This window comes from Microcaecilia unicolor, chromosome 1, assembly GCF_901765095.1.
Source record: "Microcaecilia unicolor chromosome 1, aMicUni1.1, whole genome shotgun sequence".
Lineage (NCBI taxonomy): Eukaryota > Metazoa > Chordata > Amphibia > Gymnophiona > Siphonopidae > Microcaecilia > Microcaecilia unicolor.
In genome coordinates, this window is record NC_044031.1 from 303376486 (window position 1) to 303401380 (window position 24895).

At 47.3% G+C, this 24895-nt stretch overlaps 1 pseudogene; it reads left to right on the top strand.

Moving 5' to 3' along the window:
* LOC115476804 overlaps window positions 1-24895 on the top strand; it is a 324007-nt pseudogene that overhangs the window by 245267 nt on the left and 53845 nt on the right.

Genomic DNA, 24895 nt, shown 5'->3' on the forward strand with positions numbered 1-24895 from the left:
CCCACTTGAAGTCAGCCACTATTGAAGAAATTTGCAAAGCTGCGACGTGGTCATCTGTCCACACATTCACATCTCATTACTGCCTGCAGCAGGATACCCGACGCGACAGTCGGTTCGGGCAGTCAGTGCTTCAGAATCTGTTCGGGGTTTAGGATCCAACTCCACCCCCCTAGGCCCATGTTTGTTCTGTTCCAGGCTGCACTCTCAGTTAGTTGGTAAATTTTTTAGGTCAATCTCAGTTATGTCCTCGCCGTTGCGAGGCCCAATTGGCCATGGTTGTTGTTTTGAGTGAGCCTGGGGGCTAGGGATACCCCATCAGTGAAAACAAGCAGCCTGCTTGTCCTCGGAGAAAGCGAATGCTACATACCTGTAGAAGGTATTCTCCGAGGACAGCAGGCTGATTGTTCTCACAAACCCGCCCGCCTCCCCTTTTGGAGTTGTGTCTTCCCTAGTCTTTGTCTTGCTACATATGAGACTGGCCGGCACGAGCCGGTTTCGGGCGGGAAGACGGCCGCGCATGCGTGGTGCGCATCAGCGCGCGAGGGCTAGCAAAGGCTTTTGCTAATGAAGATTCCGATTGGAGGGGCTGCCGTGGACGTCACCCATCAGTGAGAACAATCAGCCTGCTGTCCTCGGAGAATACCTTCTACAGGTATGTAGCATTCGCTTTTAGGAAGAAGCTTAAGACTCTATTGTTCCAAACATTTATTCAACAAAATAGTTTCTAATGTAAAATTAAATTTCATTTTTTCGTATTCGCCCCCCCCCCCCCAAAAAAAAAAAAAAGAAGTGTTTCCATTAATTTAGTTACCACTGAGTTAAGACTAAGCAGCCTGTAGTTTCCAACTTCCTCCTTACTTCCGCTTTTGTGGTCTGGGAACAGAGGAGCTTGTGCTGATTGTATCTTTACATTTGGCAGTTCCTGTTAATAGCACCAAGAGTGGGGCAATGTTCAGACCTCGCTGACACATTTAGGAAACAGACTCCCAGGTTCTTTCCTCTTGCAAACAAATCTTTGGCTTTCATCTTCCTAATGACCTCCAGGGACTTCAAAACAAAACTAAATTCACTATCACAGGGGCCGTTGTAGGGGTGCATGGGAACTACCACTGGCTGACAGGCATTGAAATAAAGTCACTGATCTGGGTTCAATTCCCACTGCAGCTCCTTGTGACCTTGGGCAAGTCACTTAATCCTCCATTGCCCTCTAGGGACAGAGAAAGTACCTGCATATAATGTGTACAACACTGCGTGTGTTTAGTAACGTTATAGAAATGATTAGTAGTAAGGGGTAAACTGACAGTACCTGCCTGATAGTTCAGTGTGTCACTTGTAGCCAGAATAGGAGATTCCTTCTCTTACTGTGGGGGGTTGTTTCAGTCCCCCTCCACTTTCTAAGCTATTCAGATATTCAGCTGCAGCAGTATGTGGCACCTGAGTCGCTCACAGCCAGATATTCAGACTGGTGCCTGGTTAACATTAGTGCATAAAGTTAAGACAGCCTTTTTGCTATCCTAACTTTGGGGTCCTTTTACAAAGCTGCAGTAAAAAGTGTCCTGCAGTAGTGTACAGCATGCCAAAGCCACTCTTTACCGCAGCTGGCAATTCTATTTATTTAAATGCAGGTCATTAATGGCCGTGTGCTAATGAAAATATTGGCGTGCAGCAGTTTCCTGCCTGAGCCCTTACCGCCACCTATGTAGGAGGCAGTAAGGGCTCACACGGAGGTAATTGGACAGCATGCAGCGATAGCCAATTACCGCTGGGCATGCCTACTCCCCATCCCCCATGCTAGAAAGTAGAAAAATATTTTCTGGTGTGGCAAATAGAAAACGACTGCAGGGCTCCTGGGTGCGCCCTGCGATACTGCTGTATTGCCGCACGGTAACCCTACCGCCGCTTTGTAAAAGGGCCCCATTATGAAGTTACTTAGCAGCTTATTTTCGAAGGAGAAGGGTGCCCATCTTCCGACACAAATTGGGAGATGGGCACCCTTCTCCTAAGGGCGGCCAAATCGGTATAATCGAAAGCCGATTTTGGCCATCCTCAACTGCTTTCCGTCGCAAGGACGGCGAAAGTTCAAGGGGGCATGTCAGCTGTGTACCGAAGGCGGGACGGGGCGTGGTTAAGAGATGGCCGTCCTCGGCTGATAATGGAGAAAAGAAGGGCGGCCTTGACGAGCATTTGGCCGACTTTATCTGGTCCCTTTTTGTTCACGACCAAGCCTTGAAAAGGTGCCCAAACTGACCAGATGACCACCGGAGGGAATCGGGGATCACCTCCCCTTACTCCCCCAGTGGTCACCAACCCCCTCCCACCCAAAAGAAAATTTTTAAAACATTTTTTGCCAGCCTCTATGCCAGCCTCAAATGTCATACCCAGCTCCATCACAGCACTATGCAGGTCCATGGAGCAGTTTTTAGTGGGTACTGCAGTGCACTTCAGGCAGGCGGACCTAGGCCCATCCCCTCCTTACCTGTTACACTTGTGGTGGTAAATGGAAGCCTTCCAAAACCCACCCAAAACCCACTGTTCCCACATCTTGGTGCCCCCCTTTACCCTTTAAGGGCTATGGTACTGTTGTACAGTTGTGGGTAGTGGGGTTTGGGGGGCTCAGCACCCAAGGTAAGGGAACTATGCACCTGGGAGCAATTTCTGAAGTCCACTGCAGTGCCCCCTAGGGTGCCCGGTTGGTGTCCTGGCATGTGAGGGGGGATCAGTGCACTAGGAATGCTGGCTCATCCCATGACCAAATGGCTTGGATTTGGTCGTTTTTGAGATGGCCAGCCTCGGTTTGCATTATCGGCAAAAACCGAGGTCGGCCATCTCTAAGTCCGGCGATCTCAACATTTAGGTCAACCATCTCTAAGGTTGACCTAAATGTTGAGATTTGGGGAGTCACGTGATGCACTGTGAGTGAAGGGTGCGTTGCAGCTTCGCTCCGAGGTCCCTGCTCTGCATATCGTTAATTGTGACTGAATACCAGCCACATCGGCGGGGTTTTACCTGTGATACGCTGTGGGAACAGTGTATGGAACAATATCTCATCTCGATGCCGGCAGGGAGCTCCAAAAGGACTGTAAAAGTGGAGAAGGAAAAGGTGGCGCCGACGGGCAGCGAATCTAAGATGGCGGGCGGAGTAACGAGCGCGGATGAAGAATTCTCCGCTAAACAAATGAACCAGATTACAGCTGCGATGGAAGCGGCTTTGGAGCCAAAATTTACTGAACTGAATGGGCGGTTTGAGAAGCTAGACGCCTTACTGCTGGATTCTAACAAGCGGCTGACAGAGACAGAGCGGAGAGTTTCCGATATGGAAGACACATGGAACCGCGTGGCGCCAGAGCTCGACCAACTGAAAGAGACAGTGCGAGTACAACAAGACAAGATCGAGGACCTAGAGAATCGGGCACGCAGGAGTAATTTGCGAATTTAGGCTTGCCGGAAAAGTTACCGGAAAAGAATTTAAGTTTCTTGCTTGAGCAGTGGTTCAATACGGAATTTGCCTTGTCTGATAGTTATGGCCCCCTGTGCATTGAACGGGCCCACAGGCTGGGCCGGCTGAAACCGGAGAACCAAAAGCCACGGGTTGTCATCATTAAAATCCATAATTACTCCCACAAAGAGGAAATACTGCTTGGGTATCGCGCAAAGAGAGACACGTTGAAGTACGATGGCGCACAGATTCGGATTTTCCAGGACTACTCCACAGGGGTGCAAGAGAGGAGACACCGTTTTCACCCGCTCTGCACTTCTTTAGTAGAAAAGAAAATACGATTCATGCTACTTTATCCTGCCACGCTGAAGGTGCTGCATGAGGGAACGTGGTCTTCATTTGATTCGGTACAAGGGGCAACGGAGTTCCTGAATCATACTGGGAAGGTGGCTTTCACAGCAGATAAGTGATGAACAGATATCTTTTTGGAGGATTTGTTGCTTTGTGCAGATGTTGGGAATGAGCACTGACTGAATTACGACTAGCTTTTGAGTGTTTGGATACCGGCTGGAGACCCCTAGAGAATATGGGGGTATGGGAATGCTAGATCTTCGTTCGTTAACAGTAGCGTGTTCCATGCGACACATAAATGATTGGTTCCGAGGCTCCTCGGACTTCTCCTTGACGGCTGTAGAGACTTCTATTTTCCCAGAGACCCAGTTCAGTCACCTGTTACACACTGGGGGTAGCTTACCAAAGGCAGCTTTGAAATGTCATCCATTGTTGGGATCTTTGAGAGCGACCTGGAGGTGGCTTTGCCATCGCCATCAGCTTTCAGCTAAAGTAACGCCATACCTCTCAATCTGTAATAATCCGGATTTCCCACCGGGCCAGGGAGTTAGTGTGTTTCAGCAATGGGAAAAGAAGGGTATTATATATTTGGTGCACGTTGTAGAAGAGGAGGGTCAGGTTCGGCCTTTTGCTACCTTGCAGCAACAATATGGGATCCCAACGAGGCATTTTTTTGCGTATCTCCAATTAAGACATTATGTCAAGACTTTACCCTGGACGGACCTGACGGAGGATGTGTCTGACATTCTCTCTGAGGCTTATACGTTGGGTGCTCAGCTGTGTGTGCCATTAAGATTTCATCACCAGCAGCTAAAGGACACGACTGTGGAGTTGCATTATGCGTCTTTGGCAGCAGACTGGTCCAAAGATTTAAATTGTGAGGTGACAGAGGAGGTGTGTAGAGCATACTTAAAACAATTATATGCGCGGCGTTTGTCGATAATACAGCGTGAAAAACTATATAGATTCTTGTTAAGACTGCACATCTCTCCACTTCGGGCATTTAAAGCAAAAATTTCCAGCTCGGGGGTCTGCCCAAAGTGTGGGGCGGTTATGGCCTCCCTGGGGCATATGTTCTGGCTTTGCCCGCAGGTGCAGAGTTTCTGGGGGGCAGTGCTCCAGACTATAGACTTGTGGTGGGGGTGTACTCTTACCTGTGACCCCTTGCTGTTATTTAATAGCTTAAAATTTACGACACAGCCTCCGGCGGGTTTTAAGAGATTCATGCAATTAGCAATTTTTTGCGGAGTCCATGCCATCCTGACAGCCTGGATGATGCCCCAGGGTTCTCATATCTGGAGGTGGAGATCACAGTTAATTCACCAAATGAGAATAGATAGGTGTGGGGTGCAAAACATGGATAGTATTCCGGGCACCCGGTTTAGAGAAATGTGGGAGCCATTATGGACCACCTTGCCACCTAAAGGGAGAAGTTACATCTTGAACATTTAAACATCACACATGAAGGGAGGGCGGGTAGGAGGGGGGGTTGGGTGGTATGGGATAGAGGGGGAGAGTTTCAATGTTGTACTCGTTTAGAGGAGGGGGGAGGGGAGGGAACGACTGGAATAACAGAGCAGTCGGCTCTATGCTTTCATTAGCTCATTTGGATAGGGGAGTTTGCCCCTGACATTGGGGGCCGTACAAATGCATTTGGTTAGATGGATTGCTAGGGTTCGGCCCCCCTTGTTCCGTGAGCGGGGAAGTGGGCTGGAGGCTATAAGAACCAAATCCTCTGGTCTTATGTGCGATATACTAGAGCAATGGTCCCTCGACTCACAAGGTGCAAATGGTTCCTTATGTTTCCACTTGTTAGTTTGTCATGTTGTCTGCTGAAGACCTTGTGGAACTGGGGAGGACGGAGACATTATTAGGGGGGTTATACACAGGGGATAGTGGAGGACATGGAGGCCAGGATACTGTTTAAATTATCGGCTGGACCAGCTATACTATGTTAGTTGTTCTGCTCCTATATCCTAGTAGGTTGAGTTGAATGGGTGGTACAGGGAGGGGGGGGGGGGGGGGGGGGAGAAAATGGAAAAATGCAAATTTCATTGTAATTATTGAGTGTTTTAGTATCTTGGATGCACGTAGGTTTTGTGTTCCTTGTTGAGACTTGTATCTACAATTTCTGTTGTTGTTTACCAATAAAAAAGATTTAAACATTAAAAAAAAAAATGTTGAGATTTGGCCGTACCCGACTGTATTATCGAAATGATAGATGGCCGCCCATCTTGTTTCGATAATACGGTTTTCCCCACCCCTTTGCCAGCCGGTCCTTACAGATAGGCACCCTTAGAGATGGCCGGCTCCGTTCGATTATGCCCCTCTTAGCTGCTTAGTAGGTACTCTTTCCATACTTTGCCCCCAGCCCACCTCTAATCTGGTTAGGAAATGGCCGGTTAGCGGTGATATTCTGTAGCAGTAATCAGTTAAATGCCACTGAATATTGATCTATAGCAATTAGATGAACAATCTGTATAAAATAACTACTGATAGCAGAGATTTCCATTATGTTTATGCAGTAGCAGAATCCACAACAGAGCCGTCTGTAGCTCTTGAAGAAAGGAGTTGCCACTTCAATATTAAAATGATCAGGTTACTGTTAGAATATATTTCTGATGATGATCAGCACATCAGCACCCCTCTTTTTTTTTTTTTTTTCTTGTCTCTGTACAAATGGAGGTGACTATGAAAACAGCGTAATTCTAAGCAGTTATAGGCTGTTTGGGAACTTTTTATATATATATATATATTTACTGTATTTTTCCTGTAACAGGCTCCCACAATGTCAAGCCTGACATATTATTCCAGTTTGGGCAAGAGAGATTTGGGACTGAGCCTCAGGAATCTGAGGAAAGAGGAAATCTGACCACCCCAGCCACATGTGAGGAACTGCATCAAACAGGTGATGTAGCTTGAATTAAAGCTAGAAGCAAAATTATTCAAACTTGTACTACAAGAAAGAGAGCTCATCTGGACCAAGCACAGTGAGAATGAGGTGTTTTTATTATGGTCCCTGGCTGCTTCTAAGTTCTAACCTTTGTCGTGTGGATAATGTAATTGTTATGTTTCCCTTCTTTTTACTTTTCTCCTTACATTATCTGATTTGCCTCTTTCCTTCTCTTTGGGGCTAATTTTCAAATGTGAAAAACATCTAAAAAGTGACATAAAGCAGCATTTGGACATTTTTCTTATAAAATCATCCAAATCAGTATTTTCAAAACCTATTTTTCAGATGTTTTTCTGTGATTTTCGTCTGTGGTACGTCCAAATCTCAAGCAGGCGTATCGGGGGGGGGGGGGGGGGGGGGGGGGAATGTTAAGACCGGGATTTGGACATTCATAAGACTTGGATGTTTTTCGGCCATAATTAAACAAAACAAAACCGTCCGGGACTAAAACTAAGATGTTTTGAGCTAGACCTGTTTTTGAACGATTAAGGCACAAAAATGGTGCCCTAACTGACCAGATGACCTCCCCTTACTCCCTCAGTGGTCACTGACCCCCTCCCATCCCCCCAAAATATGATTAAAAACATTAATTGCCAGCCTCAGATGTTATACTATGGTCCATTAGAGCAGCTTTCAGGTCCCTGGAGTAGACTAGTGATGGGTGCTGTGCACTGCAGACTGGTGGACCCAGGCCAATACCTCCCCCTATCTGTTACACTTGTGGCGGAAAATGTGATTCCTCCAGTACTCACCAGAAACCCACTGTACCTACACATAGATGTCCCCTTCACCCATAAGGGCTATTGTAGTGACATAAAGTTAGGTGTTGCAGGTTTAGTCTCAGCAGATGTGACAAGGGAGGTTGGATGAGATGTATACTTGAGAGCATTTATTTGAAGTCCACTGCTGTGCCCCCTAGGGTGCCCCATTATTCTCGTGGGATGTCTATGTGACCAGTCTACTAAAAATGTTGGCTCGTCCTACATCCCAATGGCTTGATCTTGTGCATTTTTCACTTGGACTTTTGTTCTCTGTGAGCCACACAATAAATCTTTTTAAAGTACCAAAGTTTACTTTTCTTGCTTTCTGGAGTTCTCCACCTGGGTGGATTTCTAGTGGAGTTATCCTTCTTAGAACATGCCATACAAAAAAGGTTCAAATTGTGATTATCACTTCATGAACAACACAAGCTCCTTCCACTGCCAGGCACTTTGTTTAAAGCCGATGGGTTTTAGTTTGTGTGGTGACTCTATAGGATGGGGAGACCATTAGTCCTGGGCATTTTTATTTGCTGTAACAAGAGCCACCTTTTGGCAGCCCTTGCCCCAGAGCCCGCTTTCAAACAGGCTACAGACAGTTTGCAAAATAACACAAAACTCATGGAGACCACCAAATAAGTCAGACTCTATAAGCAGTGAAAGTATAGGTAAAAGAGAAACAGAAAAGCATTTTCTCTGTACTCAAATACAAAAATAGAAAAGATGTATATTTCCCAAAGCAGACACATACCAATCCTTAAAAAGTATTAAATAAAAATATGTTTTTCTGTTTTACCTTTCTTGAATGGGTACTTTTCTAATTGAGTTAGTCCCAGTCTGTTCCACTATTTGTGTCAGTCTTCTAAAAATTTTTCAGGTTTGCCTTTCCATTTCTTCTCTACATCCATCTGGCACTGATCTTTCTTTCTTTTATGTTCATTTTTCTCTTCTCTGCTTCTATATCCACCCATATTTGATTTTTAGCCCTCATTCTCCCTTTCTTTCACCTTCTAGTACTTAGTCGCTGTTCTGTCCTCTGACAGCCTCGCACTAGTTTATAACGTGATCCTAAACTGTGTGAGATGATTTTACTGTTATTCTCATTTCTAAGGACTATCATTGCTGCAGTTCTCACTCTGTAAAGATACGTGAGCAAGGCATTGTGTGTAATGTAGTTCACAAGCAATGCAGCCACACTTGCTTGGCTGTATGAGAACTGGTTGTGAGGCTGCCCAGACCTCCTCTCTCTCTCTACCAAGCTTGGCTCTTTCGTCTTCCTGCTATTATTTCCTGGTCATTCTCACTATCTCTGTCCTGGGAAGTCAGCCAGGCATGACCTTTCCCTCCAATCGAGGGCTGTCCTCTAGCACCTCCTTTGCCACCCGGTGGCAGGCTCTGTCCCCATTGGTCTCTATCTGCTCCTCCCTGAGCCTGTGTGAAGCCTCAACACCCCTTTCCATATCATCATGCTGATAAATCCATAGTCAGGTGGGTTGTGTCCATTTACCAGCAGGTGGAGATAGAGAGCAATCCTTTTGCCTCCCTATATGTGGTCATGTGCTGCCGGAAACTCCCCAGTATGTTCTCTATCTCAGCAGGTGGTGGTCACAGACAGCAGCAGCTCTGGCTATGTCTCCAAGCCTAATTCTTAGGTTTTGTTGAGTACCTGGGGTTGAGGGCTCTTCTTGAGCAAGTGCAAACATGGTGGTGCCAAGTCCCTCCTTTTCTCCCCCCTCCTGCTGGCTCTGTTAAAAAAAAAAAATTTTTGAACGTCCTTTAAGGGCATTTATTTCAACGTTTATATCAGCGTTTATTGCAGCTGCTCACTGGGACACCAGTTCGTTACAGCTCGGAGCGAGAAGCAGGTAATTTTACCTTTTTATAGCGGGCAGGGGGTTCCCCGTTCGGTCTCCACGTGGCTTATGGCGTCGGAGGGCGAGGTCACGAAGATTCGCTCCCCGGAACGCGTGTGTGCGTCTAGCGGGGATGCGGGGGTTTCAAAGCCTGAATCGCCTTTGTTGGGCATCAGTTTGGAGTCCGGTCAGTGTCCCGGTTCTTCCTCCGGTGCGGCGTTTTTTTCCCGCCATAAGCGCCCATCCCCCGCTGCTCGCCCACTCCATATTAGCCGGCCACTGTGCTCGGACAGCTTCTTCTTGGGCCGCTCTCGAGCTGGGAGACGTTAATGCTATGGTCGCCCTTGATTCGGGCGACGGCAAGAAAGCGGCCAATGTTAAGCGCCGTTCTTCCCGCGCGGCTCCTTCTTGGAGTTTTGCGCCGGACGCCATTTTGGATGCGCAGCATGTTTCTCCCCCACTCTTGCGAGCGCCGGTTGAGGGTGCGTCTAGGGCCGTGGCCCAGGCGGCAGAAGTGCACAGTCTAGGGGGTTTCTCCCCTGAGTTCATTTTGCTGCTGCTGCATCAGGCTTTTCTTATGATAAACGCTGCTCCGGCTCCCCCCTCTGATCAAGGGGTTGAGGCCTCCGGAAGCAAACGCCCTCGGGTGGACTTCCAGGCCCTAGAGGACTCGCTCTCCTCTGATGTAGATGAGGGCAGCGTATCTGAGTTCTCCCAACGGTCCTTTGGAGATTCCTTGGAGGAGACGGATTCCCGCTCGGATGGAGCGGATGACCCCTCTGCAGCACGGATCTTTCGCTCAGAGGATTTGCCCAACCTGTTAGTGCAGGCCATGAGCATTTTTGAAGAGTTCCTCTCCGGAGGACGTCTCTCCCTCAGCCTCTGTTGGCTCTGCCATTATGCGGGGGACTAAGCGCCCGCCTAGAACCTTCCACGTGCATGAAGCCATGCACACCTTGATTTCGGCTCAATGGGATTTCCCAGAAGCGAGCCTTAAAGTGGCTACGGCTATGTCGCGCCTCTATCCTCTGCCTGAAGGTGAACGGGAGGCCTTTCTTGGGCCTACCGTGGATTCTTTAATCACTGCTGTGACTAAGAAAACGGCGTTGCCGGTGGAAGGTGGCACGGCCCTAAAGGACGCCCAAGACAGGAGATTGGAGGCGGCTTTAAAGTCGTCCTTCGAGGCGGCTGCTTTAAGTTTACAGGCCTCAATTTGTGACTCCTATGTGGCCAGGGCGTGCCTGACGAGCAGCGGGCTTTCCCCTCGGATCCTTACTTGAGTGCTGATTGGCCAGCTCTGGAATCGGGCTTGGCCTACTTGGCAGGCTGGCTGTATGATGTCTTGAGAGCCTCGGCTAAAGGTATGGCTCAGACAGTCTCTGCACGGCGGTGGCTTTCGCTGAAGCATTGGTCTGCTGACCACACCTCTAAGTCTCGCCTGGCTAAGTTGCCTTTTAAAGGCAAGCTGCTCTTTGGGGTCGAGCTGGACAAGATTGTGACCGATCTCGGCACGTCTAAGGGGGAAGAGGATACCGGAGGTCAGGGCTCGGGCCAATGGTGCCCGCCCCGGTTCCTCCAAAGGACTGTTTCAGGAAGCCCGTCGGTATTGCCCGGGCAAGTCGAGCTCCTCTGCCCCCTCTTCCATCAAAAGGAATTTCTACCCCAAGCAGCATTCCTTTCGCAGAGACCGCCGTCCCGGAGGTGCCTCCTCCGGTCCTCTCCCAGGGTCTTGTACCCAATGACGGGGCGCTGGTCCATGGCCCAGAGCAGATTGGAGGACGCCTATCCTCGTTTCTGGGTGAGGGGACCAGGGTAACTTCAGACGCTTGAGTGCTGGAAGTCATCAGAGACGGCTACAAGCTAGAGTTCTGCCGACCCTTAAGAGACGGGTTTGTGCACTCTCCCTGCAAGTCTCCGGTCAAGCTGTGGCAGTGCAGCAGACTTTGGACAATCTGATCCGCCTGGGTTTGGTCGTTCCGGTGCCAGAAGATCACCTCGGCAAGGGACGTTACTCCACTTACTTTGTGGTACCTAAGAAAGGAGGTTTTGTCCGGCCTATCCTCGACCTCAAAGGGGTCAATCAGGCCTTGGAAGTTCGGCACTTCCGGATGGAGACTCTCCGCTCTGTGATAGCGGCAGTGCAGGCAGGGGAGTTCCTGGCATCCTTGGACATCAAGGAAGCTTACTTGCATATTCCCATCTGGCCTCCTCATCTCCAAGTTATGGTGGTTATCGCGGCCTTCCTACGCAAGAAAGGAGTACAAGTCCATCCGAGCTGGTTGATCTGAGCCCCCTCTTATGCAGAGTGCAGCAGAGCTTCAGACCGGGTGATTGCTCTTTTGAGCTCCCTGAGGTGGATCATCAACTGGGAGAAAAGCCAGCTGCGCCCGACTCAGTCCCTGGAGTATCTGGGAGTTCGATTCGACTCCCAAGTGGGCAGAGTGTTCCTGCCAGACAATCGGATTGTCAAGCTTCAGGCTCAGGTGGACAAGTTCCTAGCAGCCTCTTCTCTTCGGGCTTGGAACTATGGGCAGCTGTTGGGCTCTATGACGGCCACGATGGAAGTAGTGCCCTGGGTCAGGGCCCATATGAGACCTATACAGCTCTCTCTGCTGCAGCGATGGACTTCAGCTTCGGAGGATTACGCTGTGCGCCTTCCCTTGGATCCAGCGGTGCGCAAGGGGCTGAGCTGGTGGCTGAGGCCAGACAAGCCGTCCGCAGGAATGCCTCTTATGACCCCGGAGTGGGTTTTCGTCATGGCGGACGCCTCTTTGTAGGGCTGGGGAGCCCACTTTTTGGGAAGGACAGCGCAGGGGCTCTGGTCCCCTGCAGAGGCAGAGTGATCTATCAACCTCCCGGAACTCAGAGCCATTCGGTTGGCGCCTTTGGAGTCTCTCCTGGGCCTGGCGCTGAAGCCAGTACGGGTCCTGTCGGACAATGCCACGGCTGTGGCCTATGTCAATCGCCAGGGAGGTACCAGGAGCACCCCTCTAGCCAAGGAGGCCATGAAGCTATGCCTGTGGGCGGAAGCAAGCCTGGAACAGCTGTCAGCGGCCCACATTGCAGGAGTCATGAATATTGCTCAGGCGTTCTTGGACATTACGAAGCGCTGGGGCCAGCCGAGCCTAGATCTGATGGCGTCTTCAGCCAATTGCCAAGTGCCGCGCTTTTTCAGCAGAGGACGGGACCTCGATCTCTGGGAGTAGATGCTCTTCTCCCACAGTGGCCGACACAGGAGCTCCTCTTTGTGTTCCCGCCTTGGCCCATGTTGGGCAGGGTGCTAGGCCGGGTGGCAAGGCATCCGGGCCGGATAATCCTGGTGAGTCCGGATTGGCCCAGACGTCCCTGGTATGCGGACTTGATCAGGCTCTCAGTGGATGGACCTCTGCAGATGCCAGCGGAGCGGGCCCTGTTGCATCAGGGTCCCGTGGTGATGGAGGATCCCTCCCCCTTTGGTCTTACGGCCTGGCTATTGAGCGGCAGCGTCGGAGCAAGAAGGGCTTCTCAGACAAGGTCATCGCCACTATGCTGAGAGCGAGGAAGCGCTGTACTTCTACTGATTACGCCAGGGTTTGGCGTACCTTTGCATCGTGGTGTGAGGCAGGCTCACTTTCTCCCTTCACTGCTCCAATTTCATCAGAGTTGGCGTTCCTGCAAGAAGGTCTGGAAAAAGGCCTGTCGCTCAGTTCCCTTAAGGTCCAGGTAGCGGCTCTTGCTTGCTTCAGGGGTCACCTGAAGGGTGCTTCCCTGGCTTTGCAGCCAGATGTGGTGCGCTTTCTCAAGGGAGTTATTCACCTGCGCCCTCCTCTGCACTCAGTGGTACCTGCGTGGAATCTCAATCTGGTGCTAAGAGCCTTGCAGAAGCCGCCTTGTGAACCCTTGTCGAGGGCATCTCTGAAAGAATTGACGTTGAAAGCAGTCTTTTGGTGACTATCACTTCAGCCAGAAGAGTTTCCGAGCTCCAGGCGCTATCATGTCGAGAGCCCTTTCTGAAGTTCCTGAGGCAGGAGTGTCTATTCGCACAGTGCCTTCCTTCCTGCCCAAGATTGTTTCTCGCTTCCATGTGAATCAGCAGCTCTGTCTTCCGTCCTTTCGTAGGGAGGACTACCCAGAGGAGTACTCTGCTCTCAAATATCTAGAGGTGAGACGAGTCATCATCAGATACTTGGAAGTGACCAATGATTTCCGGAAGTCGGATCATCTGTTTGTCCTGTTTGCAGGTCCTCGTAAGGGTCTGCAGGCTGCTAAGCCTACAGTGGCAAGATGGGTCAAGGAAGCCATTGCAGCGGCTTATGTGGCCGCGGGGAAGGTGCCGCCTATCCGGCTGAAGGCTCAATCCACTAGAGCTCAGGCGGCCTCGATGGCAGAGGCCGGGTCCGTCTCCTTGGAAGAGATTTGTAAGGCGGCAACTTGGGCTTCGCCTCATACCTTCTCCAGTCATTACCGCTTGACTGTGGCTGCTCGGGCGGAGGCCCGGTTTGGAGCTTCAGTGTTGCGGTCAGGGATTTCTATGTCCCGCCCTAGGTGAGTACTGCTTCGGTACATCCCACCAGTCTATGGATTGATCAGCATGATGATATGGAAGGTAAAATTATGTATCATACCTGATAATTTTCTTTCCATTAATCATAGCTGATCAATCCATAGCCCCTCCCAGATATCTGTACTGTTTTTATTCTGGTTGCATTTCAGGTTCAAGTTTAGTCTTCAGTTCCTGTTCAGGAGGACTTCGTGTTCAAGTTTTTTCAATTGGATTCTTCAGGAGTTGAGACGATTTTGTATTACAGTGAGCTGCTGCATTCCTCTCCCCTCCGTTTTATGGGGCTGGATTGAGACCTAAATTCTGCTGGCGCTCCCTCCCGCTTCGTGCGGCTGTAGGGCAGCTTTGTACCCCTCCCGCTTCAGCGGTGTTAGGGTCAGTCAGCTCCTCCCGCGGTTGCGGTTGCAGGATAAGCCAGATCCCCCCGCATCGGCGGGTGTGGCGTCCCTCCCCCGCTCTGCGGGGATGAGCTGGATGGATTCCCCTCCCCCACTGGTGTGGGGATGAGCTGGGTTGATTCCCCTCCCCCGTTTCGGCGGTGGTGAGCTGGGCAGAGTATCCCTTTGTGGGTGTAATTCTCTAAGTGCTGAGTCCTGCGGGTGGAGCTTTGATATCGACATACTGAGGAGTTTCCGGCAGCACATGACCACATATAGGGAGGCAAAAGGATTGCTCTCTATCTCCACCTGCTGGTAGATGGACACAACCCACCAGTCTATGGATTGATCAGCTATGATTAATGGAAAGAAAATTATCAGGTATGATACATAATTTTACCTTGTCCCTTCAGCCATGAGGCATTCACCATCTTGGCCCAGACAGGTTTGTCCTGCTGGAACTCTCTGCAACGAACTTGGGTTTTTACCTTCAAAATATCTCCTCCCTAATGAAATATCGCACATTCCAGTCACCCAGCTTTGAACTACTTCTACCTGTTCAACTATCTTTCTCCTTTGCAATAAAGCTACCTCTCCTCAGATCTCCACCTCAAAACAGCTCTCAGATTAAGGAGTCGCTGTGCCCTGGAGCAGCACTTCTGAACATCTGTGAGTAAATTATCTGTGATTTATTCAAATAAAAGAGGCTTCATAAAAATAATAGACTCCAGGTGTTTAATCCTGTGCCAAGGTTATACTCTAAGATATCATGATTTTACAGTAATAAGTCTATGAGAGTCTTATCAGTCGCCTTCTATTCACCTCTCATCTCCTTCTCACCCTCTTTCCAGCAATTCCATTGCCCCCTCTGTCTTTCTCCCCCCCCCCCCCGTCTTTCACCCACTCTCTAGTCCCCCATTTCTATCCTCTGTACTCACCCTCTGAGCCCTCTTCTACTTTCTACTGCTTTTCATCCCCTCATCAGCTCCAGCTCCATCCCTGTCTCTCCATCCTTCACTTGTCTCCAGGCCATTCTCTCTCTTACCTTCTACCCCATCTACTGTTCCTCTCTTTGACAACATTTACTCTGTTTCTACCCTCACTGAACCCCTTGGGATCTCCTTCCTCACTCATACTCTTCCACAGCACCCAATCCTGGTCTCAGAACACAGAGAGCCCCTGTTCAAATACAGGATAAGCAACCACAAACTAACCCCCTTCCCCCTATTTACTAAGCTGTGAGGGTAAACGTACTAATGTAGACAAAACTTAAACTGAAACTCAAGATGCCAGATTTTGCATGCAGTGCAAAACCAAATAGAAAGAAATGCATTTCCTCCTGTACAGTGCAAAATAAAGCTGGCAGAAGTAAATTCTCAAAATTGACATAATTCTATCACTAACTGAAAATAAAATCATTTTCCCTATCTTTATGATCTGGCAATTTTATTTTTCTAATCAGTCTCTGGTTCTTTTTCCCTACCTCTGTGTGCTTAACTGTTTCCAGGACCTCCTATTTATGTGCTATTTCTTTTCTCATCATCTTGTTTCCAGTCTCTGGTTCTTTTTTCATACCTCTGCTTAACTGTTTCCTGTTTCCTGTTTATGTGCTATTTCTTTTCTCACATCCTTTCTTTTTCATTTCCGACCCTACATCCATCTTTAACACTGATCTTTTAGCTTTCTTCCATTTTTCTGCTTCCTTCCAAATCTTCCCCTCTCTTCAATCCATGTGCATCATTTCCCTCCGATCCCTTCTTTTCCATTCCATCTATGTGCAGCATGTCCCCCTTTCCTCTCCGTTCCCTTTTATCCATGTGTAGCATGTTCCCCTTCCCCTGCATCCATGTGCAGCATGTCTCCTGTCCATATGGCAGCATGTCCCCCTCTTCTTTCCCTTCCCTTTCCCTCCTTTCTATCCATGGGCAGCTTCAGAGTGGAGGAGTAGCCTAGTAGTTACTGCAGTGCCTGAGAATCTGGGGAACTGAATTCAATCCCCACTACAGCTGCTTGTAACCCTTGGCATGTCACGTAACCCCCAGTGCCCCAGGTACAGCATAAGTATCTGAATAAAATGTGTAAACATCTTTGTAACCCACAGAAAAGTGGTATCTCAAGTGCCATCCCCAGAGTTTGCTGGCATTACTGGCAGTGATTACAACAGACTCCTACCAGTGGCTCCAAGGTTTTCCCTCTGCTGCATCCTTCCCATGCGGCAGTTGCAACAGAGGAAAGGACCCTGGGGCTGGCTGGAGAGAGTCTTTTGTAATTGCTGCTAGGCCAGCAGTGCTAGCAAACTCTGTAAGTTTGGAGGGACTGCGGGGAGGGAGGTAAGGAGATGTGAAGCTTTGGCACTAGTTTTCACTATGGTTGCAAGGGGGAGGGGCATTTCCACACCCATAGTGACACCTATGCCCAATTAACCCACAGTAGAGATCCTGAAAATGGAAGAGGTTCCCCTTTCAGTGACCAAGAGTGGTGAGCAAGGAATTCCTATGTGAAAAAAATCATTGCTATGTGCTGTGGAGTATTTCTAAATTTTCACATTGAGTTTTTGGTTAGTGAATATAATCAGAGTGAAGGGAATCACAGCAGAGACTGCAGGGGAGGATGAAATGTCCAGAACCAACAGATGAGATCAGGATGTCTGTTCATGTGCCATTGCTCACCTACACCTGTCTACCAGCAAGTTACTTTAAATACTTATGATGGGATATTTGCCTATATATGTCTTACTAAATAGCTGTATAATTTATGTACATACTTTCATTTTTATCCAGCAGATGATGGATTTGGGAATAAGAGAATGAAAGGGTGCGATGGAGAACAGAAGGAGGAATGTAAAGAAAAACACCCCCCCAGAGACAGCCCTGATCCTTCAGCTGATAGTGTCAGAGGTATTAGTAGTGTAAGCTTGCAAGAAAATACCCCAAAAGGAGAGAGCTTGAATATATGTATTGAAGAAGAGAGAAATTCCACCAACGGGCCAAATCTCAGACAAAGTCAAAGAATCAGCAACGAAAGTAACATCAGAATTCATGAAAGAATCCACACTGGAGAAAAACAATTTAAGTGTTCTGAATGTGGTAAAAGCTTCAATCAAAACAAAAAGCTCAGAATTCACGAACGAATCCACACTGGAGAAAAACCAAACAAATGTTCTGAATGTGGTAAAAGCTTCAATCGAAAAGATCACCTCAGAATTCATGAACAAATCCACACTGGAGAAAAACCATTTAAGTGTTCTGAATGTGATAAATGCTTTAATCGAAAAGATGAACTCCGAATTCATGAAAGAATCCACACTGGAGAAAAACTATTTAAATGTTCTGAATGTGGTAAAAGCTACAATCGAAAAAATCAACTCAGAATTCATGAAAGAATACACACTGGAGAAAAACCATTTAAGTGTTCTGAATGTGGTAAAAGCTTCAATCATAAATATCAACTCAGAATTCATGAACGAATCCACACTGGAGAAAAACCATTTAAATGTTCTGAATGCAGTAAGAGCTTCAATCGAAAAGGTAACCTCAGAATTCATGAACAAATCCACACTGGAGAAAAACTATTTAAATGTTCTGAATGTAATAAAAGCTTCAATCAAAAATATGAACTCAGACTACATGAAAGAATCCATACTGGAGAAAAACTAAACAAATGTTCTGAATGTGGTAAAAGCTTCAATCGAAAAGATAAACTCAGAAGTCATGAAAGAGTCCACACTGGAGAAAAACCATTTAAATGTTCTGAATGTGGTAAAAGCTTCAATCGAAAAGATCAACTCGGAATTCATGCAAGAATCCACACTGGTGAAAAACTTCAATCATAAATATCAACTCAGAATTCATGAACGAATCCACACTGGAGAAAAACTATAGGAATGTTCTGAATGTGGTAAAAGCGTAAAAAAAAGTCAACTTGGAATTCATAAACAAATCCACACTGGATAAAAGCCATATAAAACTATATACATGTTCTGAATGTGGTAAAACCTTTAATCAAATAAGTATTCTCAGAATTCATGAAAGAATCCACACTGGAGAAAAATCATATAGGAATGTAATAAATGTTTCCACAGCAAATCTGATCTAAGAAAATATGAAAGAATCTACCTTGGTGAAAAATATGGACAAATGTGCTAAGGTGCTTTCCTTAGGTGAAAGTTGAGCAAAACTGAAAATATCTCTGACTGAACACTGTGAGATAAAGGAACTTGAACAGGAAGGTGTATATAAATATCTAAGCATGGTGGAAGGAACAACTAAAAGAAGCAAAGTACACAAGGGTGGAAGAAAACCAAGTCCAAAAGACCAGTACTGAAACCACGGTGGTAAAAGCACCAAAATCACAGTTTATTGGGTCTGTGTTTCAGCTACAAAGCCCTCCTCAGGGGTCAACAAATTGATGTGTATAGATTAAGCATCTGAACCTCTCAAAATGAGGAGCAATAAGCTACATGGTGCAGTGCACAATCCACAATGAGTGAACAAACAAAATTGTGGATTGTGGACTGCACTGCATAGCTTATTGCTCCTCATTTTGAGAGGTTCAAATGCTTAATCTATACACATCAATTTGTTGACCCCTGAGGAAGGCTTTGTAGCTGAAACACGGACCGTGTAGGGTCCCAATAAACTGTGATTTTGGGGCTTTTGATGTCCTGAGTGGATTGAGAACTACAGAGATGTCAAGTTGGCTCATTTCCAGGCTGGAGGTTTTGAACCAGTTCTGGATTTTTGACTACCCCATCTTGGTGTATTATGTGACTTGCAGCACTGATGGTAGGCCCGGTGGAGGGGGGGGGGGGGGAAGACAGGTGGGGGGAAGACAGGTGGGTCTGGGAGGGAGAAAGGAAGCTGTGTTTGGGGGCAGCAGTGGTGGGGGGGGTGTAGGGCCTTTCATGTTTCAGCTTCAGTATTTCTCCTATTAGTAAAATGTACATGCCATGTGTCCATCTCATGTTGGAAGACTGCCAGTGTAAAACTGGTTCATCCATTCCTATTGTAACTTGCACATACCTCATCTCTGTAATTACCATTAAAATAGTTGAGAAAACAGATTTGTTTGGGTGGGACTGCTTTAGTTCACGTTTACTTTGTGTGTTGAAATAGTGTAGACCAGATGTTCTCAACACAGTCCTTAGGGCACGCCCTGCCAGTCAGGTTTTCGGGCTGTCCACAATGAATATGCATGAGGTAAAATTGCACAACCTTCACTGTATGCAAACCTGAACATGCATGTTCGTTGTGCATATCCCGGGAGCCTGACTGGTTGGGTATGTCCTGAGATCCACTGGTGTAGACTGATTTAATGACTTCATCCAAACAGGATTCTGTCTTTACGTTAGGTCTTCAGAAATCCAGTGCTCTCTGGGTTGATGTCCTGACAGTACATATCTCGTATCCTTGACAAGGTGACAGTGACCGATGTAAAGAAACAATGTTGCCATTGCTATTGTCACTAGAAGAGTGACTTGCCAGGTCTGTTGAGGCAATTGAACCTGTACCTTGGAGACCTTCCTAATGTGAACTGTGCCATTTAATTTGCAGCTAATCAAGTAATGCCCTTCACTTGAGTACACAGTACTCATACTAGTAGAAGTATGAGTGAACTGTAATGTTTTGATTCCTATTTTTAGGAAAAGTACATTAATATTTTTTACTGCTGTAATTGCCTACTGCTCATGTTTGATCTATTCTTACTGTACATCGCCTTGAGTGAATTCCTTCAAAAAGGTGGTAAATCCTAATAAATAAATATGAAGTGCCTTTGATCCAGCATTGAGTTGGATTCTTTTATTATTATTTATTTATTTATTAATTATTCCTATTTTGAAATTTGCAGGAATTTTGCCTTCTTTTCTGTTGTTTTCTAAACTGGTGATCTGATTTGTTTTGTCTAAACTCTGTAGCTACCTGTTATCTCAACAGATCCACCTTACGAAGTGTGATCTGAGCTGAAGAGCTTTGGGTATTCTCAGAAAGTTTCTTCCTTCAGGGACTGGAAAGTCCTGCAAGTTCCAGACCTAGATCTGCAGAGAGGAGAGGAGGGACTTTATCTGAGACCCTCAGAAATCAGATCAGTCTCTTTGATCAATTGACAGGTTGGCTTTAAATGATGAGCAAGTGTTGCTTCAGAATTTTGCTTTTTATGTTTCTTCTATTTGATTGCTTGAATTGATGCCTCTCCTTTTCCTCCCACTGATACCCAATTTCTTTTTCTTACAACATAGGTTTGATGATTGCTTAATTCTCTAGTGATTTGCTATTGTTATTGCCTTCTTTTTTCTATTACCTTTGGGATTTGTATGATTTTTGTTTTCATTTTGAAAATACAAAAATCTTTAATAAATATGTCATTTAAAGAAAATCAGCTCAGTCTTATTCATCTTTCCAGAAACAGGGAAGTCCCCAGCCTAAATCCATCCCAGCAGCGCTGCATACGCTTGGTAGCGCTATACAAATGTTAGTAGTAGTAGTAGTAGTAGTAGCAGCTGCGGAATTCAGAGGGAAAACAGGAGGGAAATGTCTGCCCTGGATTCTGATCAGGTAATAATTATTTTGTTCTCAAGTACCACTTTCTCTCTCTCTCACACATCCTTATTCTTACCAGCATGCACATATATCTCTTTCCCACTGAACTTCTCACATTGTCACATATGCCCACAGATTTCTTTTTTAGTGCACCCCCAGTGTTTTTCTTTTACATTTGTGTTTCTCAAATTGTGGCTCTTGACTCCATATGGGGGAGTTTGGGGGGGGGGGGATGCAACCCTTGAGGCACCCTGTGGCCTCAAGACAAAGCAGCAAGTCTGTACTTTCATACAGCCATCTGTATGGAGAGCAAAGAGCAGGGAACTGAGGAAATAGGTAAAGGCTACATCCATCTGGTTCTCAGCAATGCCACATCTAGCTTCTATCAGGGGCGCACTGACAATTGGCATCACAGGCACACACACAATGCCTGGACCCTGAGGCAGCAGCAAAAGAGGGGTGGGGGGAGAGGGAAATCGGACAGGACCTTGTGATGCCAAATGTGTGTAGGTATACTTCTGTGTTGAGCACTCAATGGGTGAGGAATTACTATGCTAGATTCAGAAAAAGCAATTTTGTAGGAAAATAAGATGAAGCCAAAGAGGCCAAGTAGCTCAGGCTTTGATGCTCTGAAACAAATGCAGGCACTACAGGTCATTAGTGCCAGACTAGCACACACGTTTGGCAACGCAAAATGTTCAGAAGGCCCTTACCATGACAAAAAGAGCTCACCAGTGATCAGTGCTAATTACATGCTAATGTAGGGAATAGAAGTCGTATCAAATTCCCTCTGAGGCTCAGAAAACAGCGCCAGGAATTAGGGCGCTCGTACCGCACAAAAACTTAAGAAAGCTCTGCACTGGCATTAGGTTTGTGAAGCTGCCCGGCTGTCCTGGAAACTCTGCTGGAAGCTTGGAGAAATGGATGGTTGGGTGAGACCCGCTGCTTTCCGTTCAGAAGAAGAGTCAAGTGCGTGGTTGCTGTGCTTTCTCCTCTGCTTCCATAGCTGCGATAACACTAAAACTTTTTTTCTTGCAGGTACATAAGTACATAAGTAATGCCACACTGGGAAAAGACCAAAGGTCTATTGAGCCCAGCATCCTGTTCATGACAGTGGCCAATCCAGGCCAAGGGCACCTGGCAAGCTTCCCAAACGTACAAACATTCTATACATGTTATTCCTGGAATTGTGGATTTTTCCCAAGTCCATTTAGTAGTGGTTTATGGACTTGGCCTTTAGGAAACCGTCTAACCCCTTTTTAAACTCTGCTACGCTAACCGCCTTCACCACGTTCTCCGGCAACGAATTCCAGAGTTGAATTATGTGTTGGGTGAAGAAAGATTTTCTCCGATTTGTTTTAAATTTACTACACTGTAGTTTCATCGCATGCCCCCTAGTCCTAGTATTTTTGGAAAGCGTGAACAGATGCTTCACATCCACCTGTTCCACTCCACTCATTATTTTATATACCTCTATCATCATGTCTCCCCTCAGCCGTCTCTTCTCCAAGCTGAAAAGACCTAGCCTCCTTAGTCTTTCTTCATAGGGAAGTCGTCCCATCCTCGCTATCATTTTAGTCGCCCTTCGCTGCACCTTTTCCAATTCTACTATATCTTTCTTGAGATGCGGCGAGGTGTAGGTAAAGGTTTATTCTGTAGAATTTCTCCTCCATTGCAGTGCTGTCTGCAGAACATACTGTGTGTTGGCCATACTGCCTCTCTTCCCCTGCTCCCCCGTTGGAAACCGGCACCTCTTCCTCCTCCTCCTCCTCCTCCTCCTCTCCTCCCCTCTGGCGCTGAAGAGCTGTGCTTGATGTACAACTGTGAAGCGAATGTGCCAGGCATCGTTCTTCCCCTTTACTTCCTAATGCTCAAAGCTAATAGCATATCATTTGTATATTATTAGTGTTCAGCATTAGGAAGTAATTCCTCGGCGCTGTTGTGGTGGTATTTTCCAGTGCTGTTTCGTACAGCGCCAGAGTTTTGAGCATCTGCACCTCAGTGTATGATCATAGTAAGCCTTATAAGCAAGAACAAGCAATTTCTAGTCAATTCTGTATTTGACTGGTAGCCATTGGAAAAACAGGAACAAATAAGTAGTATGATCCCTTTGTGTCACCTTCCCGAGGAGACTGACCACCCCAGGACCTTCTCTGCCTACTGTTGCTGTAGGTTTTCTTATGGCTCTGCTGCTGCCCCTGAGAGTCAAACATCAGCCTCCATCCCTCCCGTCTACTGTGCTGCTGGATGTACCTCACTTTTGTTTTCTTTTACCCTCCTGCTGCTGGCTTTGCTGATGACAGCTGATGACATTGAAACAGTACTGTCAGGGGAGGGGGCTTTGAAGTAAACAAGGAAGAACCACAGGGCAGGAGGGGGAATACAGGAGAAAGTGAGAGTTGGATGGAGCTGGGGAGGGGTGTGATTTGTTGCGGAATGAGAGCTATGAGGACGGGCAGGGTGAGAATGTGAATATAAGGAAAAGGATGCAAGTCTGGGTAGGGAAGTACTGAGGAGTGCATGACTGAGGCATTAGCCTGGGCAGGGTGGTAAGTCTGGGTAGGGAGAGGTGAGTCTGCAGAAAGAGTGTGATTGAGGGAGCATGAGGGAGGTTAGTGTGAAAGGGGAGGTAATTGTGGAGCAGAGGCATCATTGAGGTGGACACATACCCACTGCCCCCAGTCACGTAGCCCCTACACCTAAAAACAACACATAGACACCAACAATGCACTTAATTACTCAGGTCCTGCACCAACATCCATACATTGTGACAAGGATTGTCATCATCAGGGCTGAGGGGTTAAGTATGTTGAAATAAAGAGTGAAGATCTTTAATGGCCATTGTTCCATTTTGCTGTAATATCTGTATGGCAATCTTTTTATTAGGTTGGAGAGTACCTACTTGATATTTTGAAAGATATTGAAAGCTCTGCTGTTTGGAAACTGATTAAGGATATTTTCTTCTACATGTAGTTTTGGGTGATTTCTTGTTCTGTGCAACTCACTTATCTTTTGTAGACCGCTGTGAACCTGCGAAGTACTATGGTACATAAATTACATATTGATATTGAGGCTTTCAGTCCTTACAGCATATGTAGTTCACGTCCTCCTCTTCTGAAGTTAGAACTCAGGAGTTTTATACAAATTAGTTGGGAGGTCTCAAACCAACTATAGCTATGTGATACAAGGTTCCACATTTTTCTGTGAGCCTGGATGCTAGGCATACCCCACTTGTGAGAATTAATGCCCTGCTTGTTCTCAGAGAAACAGGGGAGCTGGGTGCCGCGTCAAAGGAAGAGGAGGGAGGCAGGCCACCTCCATCCTCCAACTCAAGGTAGGGGGGTGGGGGGATTGACAGCGGCCCACTGGACCACCAGGTCCTTCTTGCTAATGCTGGAGGGGGGGTTAGAGACCCACCAGATCTCCAGCCCCCACTGAACCTGTGTCGGGGGGGGGGGGGGGTCAGGGGGATCTCCATCCCCCTGTCACTGGGGGGTGGGTGGGGTGGGGTCATCAGTCACCCACTGGGCCACCAGGGATGTCTTAGAAATTCTGGTGGGGTTAGGGGGTTGGAGACCCACCTGATCACCAGCCCTCCCTGAACCTGTGTTGGGGGGGTCGGGTGGACCGGAGGTCCGCTGGACCTCCAGCCCCCTGTTGCTAAGGGGGTCGTGGTTCCTGGGGGGGGGGGGTCCTGCATTGGAGGGAATGGGGGCCAGCTAGCATGCAAATGCATGTTGGATAGGGCTCACAATTCCTCCCCAATGGTCTGCAAACCCTAATACCAGCTCCGAGCTGGTCGCTGATCATTGGGGATGAATAGGTTTAGCATGCATTTGCATGCTGTTTGCATACTAGTTGTGTTCAGAGCCCTCAAGCATGTTATTTCACGCACTCGGGGCTCTGATCCTGGGGCGGTAGCAAACACAGGTGCTAGTATGGTGCTAACAGCCTCTACCACCTGCGTTTGCTTCTGATCATTGGAGCAACAGTTTGAAAATGCTCACTCACACTGCTGGCTTTGCCTAAAGATATTTAGAGGGTCTGAGCATTGCACCGCTTTGACTGAATTTAAGCCCTGGTAGTCAAAA